General features: G+C 44.6%; 1 long non-coding RNA gene across 1 annotated transcript; it reads left to right on the forward strand.

The window, feature by feature from the left end:
• Window positions 1-3,296: 3,296 nt before the first annotated feature.
• LOC146642942 (uncharacterized) lies at window positions 3,297-7,086 on the forward strand. The gene is made up of 3 exons (XR_014909720.1): window positions 3,297-3,345; window positions 3,489-3,608; window positions 6,724-7,086. It is a non-coding gene; the product is annotated as an uncharacterized LOC146642942 (long non-coding RNA).
• Window positions 7,087-17,064: the final 9,978 nt, after the last annotated feature.

Raw genomic sequence — 17,064 nt, forward strand, 5'->3', positions numbered from 1 at the left:
GAGCACAAGATCCATAGAGGCTGGGGTCTATCACACCAGGCAAGACCCCAGGTGCAGGCTGTGTAAAGATGCCCCAGAGACAATCCAGCACATAACAGCAGGGTGCAAGATGCTAGCAGGCAAGGCATACATGGAACGCCATAACCAAGTGGCCGGCATAGTGTACAGGAACATCTGTGCCGAGTATAACCTGGAAGTCCCGAGGTCAAAATGGGAGATGCCCCCAAGGGTGGTGGAGAATGACCGAGCTAAGATCCTGTGGGACTTCCAGATACAGACGGACAAAATGGTGGTGGCTAACCAACCGGACATAGTGGTGGTAGACAAACAGAAGAAGACTACCGTAGTGATCGATGTAGCAGTTCCGAATGACAGCAATATCAGGAAGAAGGAACACGAGAAGCTGGAGAAATACCAAGGGCTCAGAGAAGAGCTCGAGAGGATGTGGAGGGTGAAGGTAACGGTGGTCCCCGTGGTAATCGGAGCACTAGGTGCGGTGACTCCCAAGCTAGGCGAGTGGCTCCAGCAGATCCCGGGAACAACATCGGAGATCTCTGTCCAGAAGAGCGCAGTCCTGGGAACAGCTAAGATACTGCGCAGGACCCTCAAGCTCCCAGGCCTTTGGTAGAGGACCCGAGCTTGAAGGATAAACCGCCCGCATGGGCGTGCTGGGTGTTTTTTTTTTATATATATACAGTGTTACTTACTTTTGGTGGGGATTTCATGTGAAACAACAATTTTCAACAAGCCTCAGTCACATGAAATCCCCACCAAAATAAGGAAGTAACACACTGTTACTTCCTTATTTTGGTGGGGATTTCATGTGAAACAACAATTTTCAACAAGCCTCAGTCACATGATATCCCCACCAAAACCTATTCCACAATACATCGTCTCCTTTGGCTGATTGTGCAATGGTTATAAAAGACAGCACCCACTGTAAAGCCAACACCTCCTTCCAAGATACAGGACACAGATTGGGAGCTGACGATCTAAGCACAAGGTAACAACTCACAAGTAAATTAAATCTGCAAACTTTGTAAATAGGGATGGGTATCGTTTAGGTTTTATCTGATACCGGTGCCAAATCGGTACTTTTGAAACGGTGCCGGTGCTCAAACGGTGCTCAAACCGGTGCTTAAAGAATGGAGAACACAAAATTGGTCCAAAAACCTCTCATGTTCAGCTGGTTTTTGTGAAAAGATAACAATGTTAGCCTTTTCTGCAGCTATGGGGCATATATGGCATCACTCTTGGCTGGAAGCAGTGCTTAATCAATGGGAAAAACACAAACTTTGTCCAAAAACCTCTCATGTTTAGCTGTTTTCCTCTTTTTCTTTTAAAAAAAACGCTATGCGTCGCCGGGTGTTTCATCGGATTCTTGGTGTTACCTCCTTTGACAGTATCACAGTATCAGCTTAAAGCACTTGTTGCTGCTGAGTTTGCATATTTTGCTGTGAAGTACAGCCAGACTTTTGACCGCTTCACCTTGGACATTTTTAATCTGTAGCTCTGCTCTAAAAGAACGTACGTACCTGGCCCCGCCTACTATCCTCGGAAACGTAAAATGATTGGCTAGAAGTGTATCACAGCTCAGGAAAAAAAAGCACCGAAATAAAGCACTGAAATGTGCACTGCTTTTCGGTCTGGTTACTACGGTACCCATCCCTACATGTAGATGTAGTCGGGCTCACCTCAGTGGACAGCCACCAAGGGTGACTTCAAAGGATTCGTTTGACAGTTGGGGTTTTCTTTGCAGCTTCTTTAGGGTCTTTACCTCACAATATAGTAGTGCCTTGAAGCAACTGCTGCTGTGATTTGGTTTTACATGAACTGAATTGAATTGAATTGAATTACACTTGCATTCCCCGGTTCGCTGTGTTTGGGTTTTCCCCAGTGGATGCATCCATGTACCTTCTGGTCACAGAACAGGTCCTGACTGTGTGGGGGGGCCACAGCCCCGTCCTCCAGGGCGTGAAGCAGGTGTGGAGGAGATCAAAACTCCAGACATCCAGAGGCCCCCAGAACACAAGAGACCAAGGAAGACCAACAGAGGGGCAGCCGCGCCACTGTCCCAGAAAGAGCTGAGGAGAGTCCCAGATGATTGATAGCAGTTCTACAATTCTTGGAAGTTTTTGGAAAGTTTCTGCTTGAATGTGTTTGCAGGATGTCAGAATAGCCTCCCGGAGCTGCTGTTTGGATGTGAACGGCCTCCCACCCTCATATTTGTTTGCTTGAGGATGTTCCAAAGGTTCCCAATAGGATTGAAGTCAGGGAGGAATGGGGACCACACCATGAGTTTCTCTCCCTTTATGCCGACAGCAGCCAATGATGCAGAGGTGTTCCTTGTAGCATGAGGTGGTGCATTGTGTTGCATGAAGATGGTTGTGTTGCAGAAGGCACAGTTCTTCTCTTTCTACCATGGAAGAAAGTGGTCAGTCAGAAACTCCACATCCTCTGCAGAGGTCATTTTCACTCCTTCAGGGACCCTAAAGGGGCCGACCAGCTCTCTCCCTGTGATTCCAGCTCAAACATGACTCCACCTCCTCACTGACGATGCAGCCTTGTTGGGACACGGTGGCCGTCCACCTCTGCATCCATCTGGACCATCCAGGGCTGCGCTGCACTCATCAGTGACCAAGACCGTTTGAAAACGAGTCTTCTTGTAGTTCTGGGCCCACTGCAGCGTTTCTGCTTGTGAGCATTGGTTGGAGGTGGTTTATGCACAGCTGCAGGTCTCTGGAGGATCCTACAGCTTGATGTTCGCAGGGCTCCAGAGGCACCAGCAGCTTCAAACATGTGTTTGCTGCTTTGTGATGGCCTTTTAGCAGCTGCTCTCTTAATCTGATGCATTTGTCTGAAACCTTCATCATTGTGCCTTTACCTGCACGGACCCATGTGTGCTCTGACTCACAAATCTCTTAACATGATGGTGATCACGCTGAAATATTTGTGAAATATCTCGTTACGTGTCCAAGGCATTCAACTATTTCACACTTTTCAGCAGCAGAGATCCTTTTTCATTCCTCTGTTTCTTGAAAATGGAGGCCTGCTTAATAATGTGGAACATCCTCCTTTAGTAGTTTTTCCTTTAATTGGGCTCAGCTGGCAAACTAACGATCACAGGGGTCCAAGGTTGATTTCAGTGAAACACAGAGTCCTGAGACACACTCCCATCCATGGTTTTTATCGAAGAACAGCTTATTTAATCTTTATGACACTTAAACACAATTTGCATAATAATTTGAAACACGGTGTAAACATACTTTTGTTTTCTTTAACTTCCAGACCAAAACATGAGAGCTGCACTGGGTGTCATTCTTTTCTTCCTGACTTTGTATCAGGGTATGTTTCTTTATTCTTTTTCATACCATTTGTTTATCAATTCAAGAATTCAAGAAGAATGACAAAAAAGACGTCAATAAGTGCTCAGAATGATCTCTTATATCTGCATTATTTTAATATGTGTGTGTGTGTGTGGTTTCCAGGAGAGGCACTGAGGTGTAACTTTTGTTTCTCATGGCAGAGTGACCTCTGTACTCCTACAAGCATCCAGACCTGTCCGGCAGGACAAAATGCCTGTGCTGATGTTATATTTCAAAGCGTCAGTAAGTACCCTATGGTAGCATCACAATATTTTTGCCAGCTTGAAGAAGTTTCCTTTCCAATAGCGATGCCACGGATTTCCTTTCCATAGCTGTAAACTTCAGGCTGGTATCAGCGATACTGATCTGATATCGAGACTTTGTACAAAAACGAAATGTGTTTGAAATTTAAATACAAAGTAGTGTATTTCAAACTATACATACATAATAAATACAAGACATCAGACTTCTTGTTCTTATTGTTTAATTATGAAAAATGATCATACAAGGAATAAAAAAAGTCAATTAAAAAAAGATCCCTCCCAGAATAGAAGATTGTCACCATAATAATGATCACTCGGAGCAACTTAAAGTGACTGGGAACAACCTTTACTGTAAGGTGACAAACTAGACGTAGACTTAGATGTTTAATCTAGTCAAAGTCCAATTTATTTATATAGAACATTTAAAACAACAACCGTTGACCAAGGTGCTGTACAATCAAGATAATTTAAAGAAAAAAAAACATAGGGATATGATAAGAGCTTAGAAAAAGAATCAGAAAATTAGAAGATTTGAGTGAGAAATAAGATAAATAAAAGCAATAAACTCATTCTGATTTAAAAGCCAAGGAATAAAAGTAGGGTTTCAAACGGGTTTTAAAAGTGTCCAATGTTGGGGAGCTGAGACTAGAAACAGGGAAGCTGTGGAAGCCCGGCTGGGAGGCTGTAGGCTCAGATAGTTTATCTCCAGGCTGCCTAAAGACCAGACGGGGCAGGATCAGACTTGGGTGAAGGTGATGCGGGGACCCCCGGCTTGGGCGCACACACTGGCGCTGGGGAAGCCGGTCCAGGCTCTGTCCCAGATGCTGAAGGCAATATGGAAGCCGGTGGCAGCTGTGTGGAGTCCACAGGTGGCAGCGTGAGAACCTGCAGATTGGGAGGATGCTCAACGACTGGGGCTGAGCAGGGCTCATAGCTGACTCACGGCTGCCAGCTTTGGAAGACAAACATCAGTCAGAGGTGTTACACCCCAGCCCAGGGGAAACCGGCGTGCAACACAAGGACAATAAAAAGAGGAAAATGCCCCCACACTCCCTGCTCTCAAGGAAGACCAACCAAAACAGCTACCATCTATTTACAACAAACTACTTACAACACAGCAAAAGCTTCCAGAATACAGATCCACACACAGCCACATGCACAGTTCGTTGGGAACAGGAAGTAGGCGGAGCGTGCCGGTTGAGAAGGGTCCTCATTTATAGCCGGCCTCTGCCAGTCCTCCACCAATGGTCAGCCTCCACCTGGGACTCACATAGCAGCAATAACACAGGACACAAACTATGGTGTGTCTGGTGTGACAAAGAAACACAAATATCCATAACACTGAATCATAACAGAGGAATAACCAAGTATAACCAAGCATCCCTGAATCATCGAGCTCAGAAATGCTGACAGTGTTAGAGAAAACCAGCTTGGTTTATCTGTGTTTAAGTTCAAAGTCCTCAGATAGTCGACTCAGACGCAAAGCAAACTGCACTTAGCAGTGCCGAGGATTCAGAAGCAGAAAACACACACTTATCAATACTGGCCGGCTGGGAAAAGCAATAAGAGGCTGGCATCTGTCATTATCGACCAGCTCAGGAGCAGTATGTTGTTTATAGTTGTCTCAGAAACACACAGTGCTTCGTTAATTGCACAGAAATCTGCTCCTTTATTTTCAGCTGGTTCTGGAACGCACTTTGTCCATGTCGACAGTCTCAGGAACAAAAACCTCAGTCTTACTTTTTGCTGGCTTTGAGGTTGAAAACACTTTTTCACTTCTTTGATTGTGCCATCTTAGCCACACTGAGGTCAGACCTCAAACTGTAAAAGCTTGGAACAAATGTCTCAGAAACAAACAAGAAACTTCTGCTTTGGTCAACACTGAAAGCACAAAATACAGACTCAGCTCCTGCTCGCTGAACATCACATGATTCATTAAAAAAGACAAACCTACAGACTCAGGAACAAACAACTCAGTCAAATTTAAAGTCCCTGTTTTAATTTTCTCTGGCTCGGAGAAAGCACAAGAGAAAAGGTTCTTCTAATTCACCCGGAGGAGCGTTTGGCTGCTCTGAGGTCAAACCCAGGTGGAGCTGTAGGCTCTGACGGTGTTGGGAGTGCCGGTTCCTCCTTGATGAGGGAACCAAAGGAAACTGAGGGTGCAGCGGGGGCAGGTTCCTCTTTCTGCCAGCAAAGAGACAGGTGAGGTGTGGACTGGCCATGGTGGCAAAGACGAGCAGATCTGCAGCAACGTGGGAACACATGAGACAAGGAAAGCAAAACTGAACATCATACGCATGAGGCTGGTGTATCAAAATAAAACATTGAGACCTAGACTGAGATATGTGAACTAGACACAGGGAAACCAGACAGACAGGAATATGAGCAGGGAATCAAAGCATACTACAACAAGAGGCGGTGATGACAAGATACAGACCAGAAACTAAATGTAACACAACAAAAACCAGGAACTTGAAATAACAAATGATCTAATGACTCAGATGCATTAGGAAATTAGAATATGAAAACCTGCTAAATGCAAAACACAAAACCATAATGAACTCAAATCTGCAGCACAGACCCAGGATCACCCAGCTGTATGTGTATTTGAGGGTTTTAAATACTACTAAAGGTAAGGAATGATACCAAAAAAAGAAATGTGTTGAGACAGATTGAATGAATCTCTAAAACGGGGCGATCGTGGCTCAAGAGTTGGGAGTTTGCCTTGTAATTGGAAGGTTGCCGGTTCGAGCCCCGGTTGGACAGTCTCGGTCGTTGTGTCCTTGGGCAAGACACTTCACCCGTTGCCTACTGGTGGTGGTCAGAGGGCCCGGTGGCGCCAGTGTCCGGCAGCCTCGCCTCTGTCAGTGCGCCCCAGGGTGGCTGTGGCTACAATGTAGCTGCCATCACCAGTGTGTGAACGTGTGTGTGGATGACTGGATATGTAAAGCGCTTTGGGGTCCTTAGGGACGAGTAAAGCGCTATATAAATACAGACCATTTACCAGGCCATTTAAATCATGTGTGAAGTTATGCCTGCTCAGTAAGTATGTTCACACGCTCACTTTAAGCGTACACTCTGTTTCATTATTCTAGGCGCTTCGTTCCGTCAGTGCATGAACATGGCGTTGTGTCAGAGCTACATCACAACACCTGGTGCGATCGCCCAATGCTGCAGCACCGACCTTTGCAACTGATCCTCTTCCTTTAATCTCAGGACCACATGATCGCTGATTCCTGAATCAAGACTGGAGGTTGTTAGCTTCATATCCTTCTTACACTGATTCCAATCAAGTGCACTTCTGTTTGCTTTCTCTGTGATGGTATGTGTGTGTAGCTCTGTACACGTGTCATTTAATTCAGACCTGACACAAAAACAAACCAGTGAGCTTTGACTCCGTCACTAGATGGCAGTGGCACACTATACAACACAACGAGCAGCTGCTGCATATATGTGTGTTTTCATATGTGTGTAAGAGCTTTATTAAAAGACAAACAGTGAAGCTGAGTGACATTTTGATATCTGAGTTTGACGTCTTTTTTCTTCACATGATGAATTTAAATGACAAGCATTGGGGTTTATCACTTATTAAAGCCAGGTCGTTTCACCTGAGGTTTAATAATGGATCATACTGAGCTGAACATATGCAAATGCGACACATTTTTCAGTCACAGGCAAAGATCAGCTGAGGGAGAGATAAATGTGCTCTCCTCCGTGTGGGTTGCATGCCTATGAGCTGATGGCTTGGCTTGTCACTTGTAAGAGTAATGTAGCATCAAAAGGCTATTGTATTAGTCAGTCTGTAAATCTGATACAGTGCCAACCAAATGTAATATAGAGGAAAAAACCTCACTGCTAAAAGCAGCTCTGCTAGATGTGAGACGGGCGTTCTGTGCAATATTGGAAATATTACAGTCTCAGCAAAGCATAAACGTCGACTGAATCACATGAATGACAAATATCTGAAGCCTGTCTCTCTCTATACAATGATCTCAGTTAATTCAATTAATAATTCAGCAAATCCCAATCATAGTGCAGTGGATCGTCCTTTGGGAATAGTTCCTCCCTTGAGACTCTGAGTACATCTGTGTATCTGTTTTTAACTCGTTCAGCCTGTGTCGGGTGGCTAAGGGTCCATCAACTCTGTAAACCCTTCAGATCTGGACATAGACACTGATTTATCACACTGAGGACAGTGAAGCAGCTGTCAGCTATATTCAGTGTTGGGTAAGTTACTTTAAAATAGTAACTTAGTTACATTACTAGTTACTTCTCTCAAAAGTAACTCAGTTACTTCAAGTTACTCGTTACTTTCAAAGTAACTAGTTACTAGGGAAAGTAACTTTGGTTTTACTCAGAATTCTCTTGTTAATGTGTTTCTTCCATAACTTTGCCAGTCTTCTAGCTTGCTTACTTGCCACAGTGCACTGTGCCACCTACCAATGGAAAGGAAAAGATAATGTGCACATTTCCACGAGAGAAATCCCACGCCTGGACAGTCATTGACTGCTGCCATGATTCTAGCCTACGTCACAGCGTCATGTGCGCCTTTTACATCCAACACAAAAACTGCAGTCGTGGTGCTTTGATTGTACTCAGAACTCGGAAATTCTGCCTTCTGAATAGGAAGATGTAGGTAACACCAGACTGCAGATGAGCTGCATACAGGGCTGGACTGGGACAGAAAATCGGCCCGGGCATTTTGACTAGAGACCGGCCCACCATTATAGGAAAAATCATAAAGCCTTTGAATGAAAACAAACACTGTTGTGACAGTGATGTACACTGTTCTGATGGTATATATGCATCAATCTATCAATCGTTTGTTGTAAAATTCAGATAATTATTTAATAACAGTGAGACATTTTAAATGAGAATAAGAAAGAAAAGTATTTCTTTGTGCCCCCCTCTCCCTGTTAATGCCCTACCTGGCCCCCTGGCAACACTTTGCTAGACCCGCCCCTGCACAGTTACCAGCTGTCAGCTGCTTAGAAAAGGATCCTGGTGTTATTTGTCTCTCAGAAACAGTTCACAACTTCAACTCATTCATGTCACCTAAAAGGTAAACCTGTTTCTCCATCACAGCTCTGATGATCCAGTAAGGACATCTCCTGGTTTCATCTTCATGTTTCCCTCTCACCACATATCCAAACCGACATCATGACCAGCAGCTTTACAGCTGTGGCTCCAGCAAACATCAGCTGATACTAGAAATTAATATTAAATAAATTCTAACAACAGCTGATCAAGCTTAAACGTGCTGCTGTTGTTTAGCGCGACATCCGCTGGTTTCCTCTTTCGGCGCAAAGTGAGCGATAAACAAACAAGAGAGACGATCAGCTGATCACTGATCAGTTTCATGATTGAAGTAGAAACGGGAGAGGCAGGGGAGAGGATGAGAGAAGAAGAGGCAGCTGTGCAGCGTAAACACAGAGTAACTCCAGCTTTGTGTCTTTTCCATTGTAGCTGAATTACGGGACAAACTGTTCCTTTTCACCTCAATAAGAAACGCGTAATATTTCCTCTGAATACCAGACGGGACGGTTGGCAACTCTAATAACTTATGAACAAAATAAAGTTCAACATCATTAACTTCATAGCACCACCCAGCTGTATAGAAACTCCGTCATGCTAGCTAGCACGCAGTACGGAAAAAGTCAGAATAACGAAAATAAACTCCACCTAAACTTGGTTCATATCTGACCCAGAGAGACTGCAGGTCATAACTTCTTACCTGAAGTTCAGTTCACACTTGGACCGGCGGCTGCTTCGGGTCTCTCCTCCTCCTGCCTCCCTTTTCGTTCATCCACCTGCTGGCCTCCACCACTTGCTAATGTTATTGAATCTGTGGAAGCTCCGCGATAGCCACCACACGAAGTAACGAGTCTATCTGAATCCCAGTAACGAGTAACGCATTCCTGATTTTGGCATAATAACTAGTTACCGTGCTCGTTACCACAATAATAACGTAGTTACTGTAACGCGTTACTTAATAACGCGTTAGTCCCAACACTGGCTATATTAAAGTTCAGCAGCACCACAACATATTTTATACCAGCCAAATTAACATTGGAGTCAATGGTAACTGCACTTTACTAAGAATCTACTTTAACACTGTTGTGTTACAAAACATTGTTTTTTAGCTCAACATCCTCAAAATCTTGTGACCATATAGACAAACTGGCTCATGCTCGCCTCTGACATGACTGCAAGAGAAATGCATAAACAAACAACAAATAATTTTGCTCAATTATTCTTTTAAAAACAATCTAATTGTATTTATAAACCATCAGTTATGCAGATTCACTATGAACAAGCACTTAAGTCATATTTGGATGAAAGAACAAGAAGAAAGCTCTGAGAGCTGCAGGCTCAGCGACACAGTGAGTCAGAGGGTTGGAGAACTGAATGAAAGCAACCCCATAAAACCAAACCTTTTATGATCTGACGTCTCATTCTGTCTCAGATGCTGCTCACCTGACACAACGGGCCCACACATCACACTACGTCACATCATTCCTGTGAATACTTGTTCAGCGCTCTTGGAGTAATCCTTCAGTGGACTCACCTCTGTGTAGCATTTTCTAGTCTTATTGACCACCATGACCTAACCGATTGGGTAGCCATGATTTTTAAAAGCTGGTGAGGGAAGGTAAAGAGTGCAGCAGGGTGGTTTAGTTTTCAAGTTGTTGTGTAGACTTTAAAGGTGGCAGCACAACTCTGTCCTCTCTCCCTTTTCTTCTTTTTGTAGTAAAATAGTGACATATTTAGTAAGCTAAGACTGTCCCATCAAAGCCCCCAGCCAGTTCATCCTCCCCCTCGTCCGGCTCTCAGCCATTAGCTCAGCCACAACCCGGGCTTTTCCTTGGCTTTTACCCATTCTGGTCAATAATACGTAATAAATAACTTTGTATGCAACTGCTTTATCTGTTTGTTGTTCCCCGTAACAAGATTTACATAATAAACATGTTTTATTTTATTCCTACTAAGACTTAATTTGTGTATCACAATATTTGTCTCACAGCTGCATTTGATTGACAGGTTACTGTTCCTGGTGGTGGCTTGCTTTTAGATCACAGTGGTATTGTATCACTGCCTGTTCCTGTTTCCATGCACAGATGTGTTTTCAGTGGTTCAATCTGTGTAGCTCATGCAATTGCAAACCTCGTGGTTTGGGAACAGCTGTGTGAAGGACCAAAAAGCTCTCCAGAGAGTGATCCGTACAGCAGAACGCTGCTGCAGGATTGCTCTCTCCCCGCTTCAGGACACCTACACCAGGAGATGCCGGACTAGAGCAGCGCAGATACTGAAGGACCCGTCCCATCCTGGCAACAAACTGTTCCAACTTCTGCAATCTGGTAGAAGGTTCCGCATCTTCCGGGCAAGGACAGAGAGACTCAAGAGGAGCTTCTATCCCCAAGCCATCCGTGCCCTAAACACACACACCAGCCCTCTCACATCATCTATAATTGACTGAGACAGGACTCTTCCAGACACTAAACCAAGGCACAATGTACATTTCAATTCCTTTAATTTTAAATATGTTTATATTGTCTATCCTGTAAAATATGTCTATTCATAATAACGTACGGAATTCACCTGCTTGCTGCTACTACTGCACATTCACCCAATGTATATACTACATATATATATATATAATGTTCTTCCCCTACACCCCCCCCCAATTTTTTTGCACATGTCGAGGAGCGTGTCAGGCTACATTTCACTGTGTGTTATACTTGTATAACTATGCATGTGACAAATAAAGAACCTTGAACCTTTATAAAACTTCTATATTCATAGTGTAACCTTCGTGTGTTCATCTGGATGTCAAAGAGACCCAATGCATGGCGTCATGTGAACGACAATGCGTTTATTCACAGTGAATCTTACACAACAGTTCAGAAAGCTCCAATCAGCAGCAACAGTCAAGTGTTCTTAAAGTTTTACTCTGATGAGAAAGGTGCGATTTCCTCTCATTACGTCTGAGAGACGGTAAAACGTCTTAACGTCCAGCCTTTTATCTTTACAATGATACAGAGTGCTAGAACAGAGCTTCTCTGTATGTGCTTTTGCTAATAGTGAATATATATTTTTAATTAGAGATATAAATGAAGCTGCAGGTATGATTAACATGTTAAATGAGAAATGCAGTTTGAGTAATGAAAATGTTTTAATATGTAGATATTGTGTACATACACATGTTACAGCTTCGACAATAGTTAATTATGCTTAATTTCTTAATACTGATCAACGTATAATCAAGTTTAATCAATATGATGAATGAGAGAGGTTTGGATTTCCAATCAGCTCAGCACACTTGATAAGTGCACCTTTGGATCCCGGTGTGCTCGTCCTCTTTCTGCTCACAAAGATCAGAACAAGGTCACTAGATACCGTATTTTTCGCACTATAAGGCAAATTACTGTCGATGTTGGTGATGTGTTCTGGCCACATATTCTTTTCAGTGATCTTATTCTTGCAGTAGGTGCAGAAAATGACCAGCCTTTCTTCGTAATCCTTTGGCAGTTGCTGCGAGAGTGTAGTTCTTGTTACGCCCAAGAAGGACCTCCTCGAAAGTGACTGATCTTCATGTCACATGCTACCGCTGTTGCCTTGAGTCAAATACAGACTGTAGAGACGCTTCTACCTGGTGTTCTCTGTTCAATAACCCACTGTTCAATGTTGTCCTCTAACTGTGGCCATCTCGCTTTGGTCCCTCCGAAACTGTTTGATCTTCTTTGCTTGGTGCAGGTCATCTTCTTGCTTCCTCCACTTCTGTACCACTGATTCATCAATGCTGAATTCTCTCGCAGCTGCTCTATTCCCATGTTCGACTGTGTGACTGATAGAGTTTGAAATCTGCTTTGTAAGCATCTCTTAACAGGTGCTGGTCCTGACTACAGTAGCCGTAATGCTCCGACAATCCATCATGCGGTGCAGCTTCATAGCTAGCAAAGTGCTACTAAAACATTTTTGACAGATTTCTGGGCGCCGTGTTCCACATAAAATCAGTTCGAGGGCAGTGAGCACAACTAGAATTCATACATAAGGCGCAACTGGTGATGGCGCGATATGGCAGCCTGGCTTCTGTCAGTCTGCCCCAGGGCAGCTGTGGCTACACCTGTAGCTGCCTCCACCAGTGTGTGAATGTGAGAGTGACTGAATAGTGGCATTGTAAAGCGCTTTGAGGGTCTCGAAAAGCGCTATATAAATGCAATCCATTATTATTATTATTACTTTATTATTATTAAAGTAAAGGATTTTAAGTGTGCCTTATACTCCGAAAAACATGGTGAGTATAATTCAGATGATTTGACTCCGTTTTTATTCATATTTGATCCTGTTTTTACCTTGCTACCGCTAAATTACTTTTTAAAAATCTCCTGCATTAAAAAGTATATTGTGGACATTCCCTTTTTTAACTTACTGTGAAACAGCAAAGGTAAAAACCTGAGTATTATCTACATTAGTATGAATAGCTCTTCCACTCCAGCCCTTTGAAGTAACAGACCCTTGGGGCTGATGACTGCCAGGCCTGTGAGGTTACTCAGGGACCTGTGGTGTCCAAAAACACAACGTGGGCTTTAAAGATAACTGGGAAACTTTCTGGGGGAAAAAATGGTCTTTAGGAGAGACAGCATCCATCCCACTGTGGATGGAGCAGCTCTTATTTCTAGAAATGAACTCAGACCAGCAAAAAACAAACATCAAAAAACAATTTAATCAAAATATATAAATATATAACAATATAACCTGACTCACTGCACCAAAGAGTGAAACTGTTAAATTAAATGTTGATTATGTGATGTTATGTTATGTCTCTCCGTTCTAACTCCATGTTACTAAACCATTTACTAAGTGATCAATATATTGATTTACTGTCCCAGGAAGGAGAGTTGCAGCATTCTCTCTGAACATTTAGCAATATTCCCTGAAACTGAGGACCATGGCCTCAGACTTGGAGGTGCTGATTCTCCTTCTGCAAACCGCTCCAGTGCGAGCTGGAAGCAATCACCCAATGAAGGCAAAAGAACCACAGTTGAAGCCTTCTGCCACTTGGCTACGTCTAGAAATTCTGTTCATAAAAATTATGTACAAAATCAATGACAACATCCACCGGACACAAGTCCAACTTATTGCTAGCAATGCGAACCAGGCTCCTCCAACGGTTGTATAAGGACTAAATGGTTTTTAATCACAGGACACATAACTCATACTCCGGATCAGATGACCTCTCCTGCAACCTGAACACCACCACCATCATGAAGAAAGCCCAACAACGTCTTCACTTTCTTAGGAAACTGAAGAAGGCCAGTCTCCCTCCTCCCACATCGTTTTACCAGGGAACCACTGACAGCGTCCTCTGCTGCTACATCACACTCTGGCACGGGAACTGCACCCTCGCTGAAAAGACGTCTCTGCAGCAGATAGTGAGGACACCCATCTCCCAACTCTATACACGTATGTAATAGTGTGGTAAGTCCCGTGACATATTGTGCTGCAATAACCCGAGCCACTGGAAAGAACAGTGACTGTCGCTGCCCGTCTCTTTTTCAGTACTCCGGAGCGGAGAGACTGACAGGGCGGCCGGGGACGCCACCGGGCTTTCCTTGCCCGCTCCGATTTTCCTGGACTTTATCGCCGTGGCTGACGCCACTGGACTTTTAGTGTGTTTATGTTTTATTGTTTTTTATTGTGTGTTCTCCTCGGCCAGGGCTGTTTAATAAAACACAGCAACTCATGCGAGATAAAAACGTGTCCATTTCCACCCCGTGACACATGCACCTTTACAAACACCAACATTACTCACCAAAAGACTCAAAGCAACACAATCTTCCACAAATGCACTACAAACTGGACCTGGGAACAATAGGCTTGTTTGCACACCTCAGTCACATCTGTATTATATTATATTTGCACATTTTGCACCTTGCACATGTCCGTGCACATATCCACTCCCCCCGTGGACACTGGCATGTTTTGGCTGCCGCTGCTCTCTCTCTATACTTTCCATACTTATTGCTTAGTATAGCTACACAAGTTTGTTTTATTCCCTGAACCTACATTGTCGTCCTAGGTAAAGTGCTTCTCTGCCTTACCTGTTTGACTGGCGTGTTTTTGGACATATTTACTGTCAGCTGTTAGCATCAGCTGGATTCTGGACATTGTAACATCATGACTGCTAAGGTCCTGTTCTTCCAGACTCTTCCCGCTGGGTTTGTTCTGCAGTCCGGCCTGTCTCCTCCACTCTGGGGTACACGGTACCAGAACGATTCTATCGACGCTTCCAGCACCTCCCGACCCTTCTGCTGGCTTTACTGCTGCACCCGATCCAGATGGAATTACAGGATCAACAGCTGGAACCCGATACCATCCCTGTGGTCATCTCATCGCTTCTCCGCTAAGAAGACTGGTTGATGGACTGCTGACCGCAGTGTGCTTGCTAGCCCTGCCAGGTCGGCTTGCAAAGCTAGCGGCGACTATCCCATCTCCGTCGGATTGCTTAATGTCCGATCCCTCTCCAGCAAGGGACCTCTTGTCTATGATCTTCTTAATGATCATAAACTTGACTTCATATATCTGTTGGAGACCTGGCAGCGTCCAAAGGATTTCGCCGATCTCAACCTGACCACTCCGCCTGCTTGCCTCCCCGGGGGAAAGGGTAACATCTCCTGGGTCTAGGTGCCGTTTCCCCCTCTGGGGGCGAGGGTACCTGGACCCGGGGTATAGAGTATGTTTGGGGAGAGTGATTGTGTGTACAGTGTCCATGTATGTCTATCCCTACGTTGGGTGAGTGCTGAGTATTTGTATATGTGTGCATGAGGGTGGGAATGCATGTTTGTGTCTGTGTGTGCCTGTTTGTCTGTGTCTATATGTCAGGTCGGGTCTTACACTCCACCTCTCTGGGAACTCCCAGGTGCGTTGGTGGTTCTTGGTGTCTGGGGCTGGGCGCTCAGGTATGTACCAGCTCACTCCCGGTGACTACTTGGCGGGGCCTGGTGCCTGTTGCTCGGTCAGGCCTCTTCCGGGGCAAAGGGGGCCCTCGGGCCTCCTGCGGCTCGGTTCACTCTGGCACAGCTGGCTGCCGGCAGAGCCGGCGGGCACGCCACTGCAGCCCCCTCTGGCTGCTGCTCCGTGGCTACTGGGTGACCCCTCGTCTGGGGCTCTCCTCAGCTCTTCCCAGGAGGGTGGCACGGATGCCCCTCCGGTGGTCCTCCTTGGGCTCTCGCACTCTGGGGCTTCTGGATGTCTGGAGCCTGGATCTCCTCCATGCCTGCTTCATGCCCTGGGGGACGGGGCTATGGCTCTCTACATCCTCTAGCAGACCATTACATGTGGAAACCATTTGAATACAAGCGCGCTGATCCACACAGGTGTTCACTGTTCACCTCTATTGGTGCTATTTCCAAGCACATTGTGCGCTGTCTGTCCTGCTTGCTGCACAACAACATTCAATATTTAGTATTTACTGCTGTTTACACTCAGCTAGATTAACGTGATGGTGTTGTGTTTAGTATGTTGCTCTGTTGTTTTTGCTTGTTTTCTCTTCTTTCTCTTTTTAAGTGCCCTTTCTCACTGTCCCTCTTCCCTTCTGTTTTTCTTTTCCTTCATATTTCTCTCTCCCTTTCCTATCCCTCACTCATGTCTGTCCCGTCTGTAACAACTGAAAATAAAATAAAATAAACAATAACAACAGAGGTCGATCAAATGGACCAATACGGCAAGGCCGTGATGCTCCATTTGGCAAAGTAAATCCATTGGGTCTCCTTGTTGGTCTTCAGACAACAATTCTGATGGCTAAAGAACCAAATGGGACAGGCAAAAAAAATAATAAAAATACAGCTGCTCGTACTGCGTCCAGAACTAGATCCACTGAACATATAACACCTGTTCTTAAACATTGGCTTCCAGTTCACTCTGTGTCAGATCCTGCTTCTCACTTTCAAAGCGCTTCATAACCTCGCTCCTCCATATTTATCCGATCTTCTCCACACATACTCACCCCCTCGTACACTTCGCTCTTCTTCAGCTTCCCTTCTGTCTGTTCCACCTGCTCACCTGACCACGGGACTCAGAGTCGTTCTGCCCCGAGACTTTGGATGCACTTCCACCAGATCTCCACAAAATCTAGCGAGTTATTATTTATTTGTAATTTCAAGTTTTACATCTCTTGGAGATATGTTTTTTATATTCTTTTAAATGCACCACGGGGGGCTTGGAGTGAAACGACATTTCGGTACACTGTATACTGTGTATATTGTTGTATTGACAATAAAGACTTTGAATCTTGAATCTCCCAAGGGACACAACACTTTCTCCAAGTCCACAGAACACATGTTGACTGGTTAGGTGAACTCCCATGCACCCTCAAACATCCTCAAGAGGATAAAGTTGGTCCTCCTGCTGTGTGCCCAGCCTGGAGGTTGCGGTCT

The sequence above is a fragment of the Rhamphochromis longiceps genome, linkage group LG23 (genome assembly GCF_057381845.1).
Source record: "Rhamphochromis longiceps isolate RC_006_pf linkage group LG23, R_longiceps_female_GT1.1, whole genome shotgun sequence".
Lineage (NCBI taxonomy): Eukaryota > Metazoa > Chordata > Actinopteri > Cichliformes > Cichlidae > Rhamphochromis > Rhamphochromis longiceps.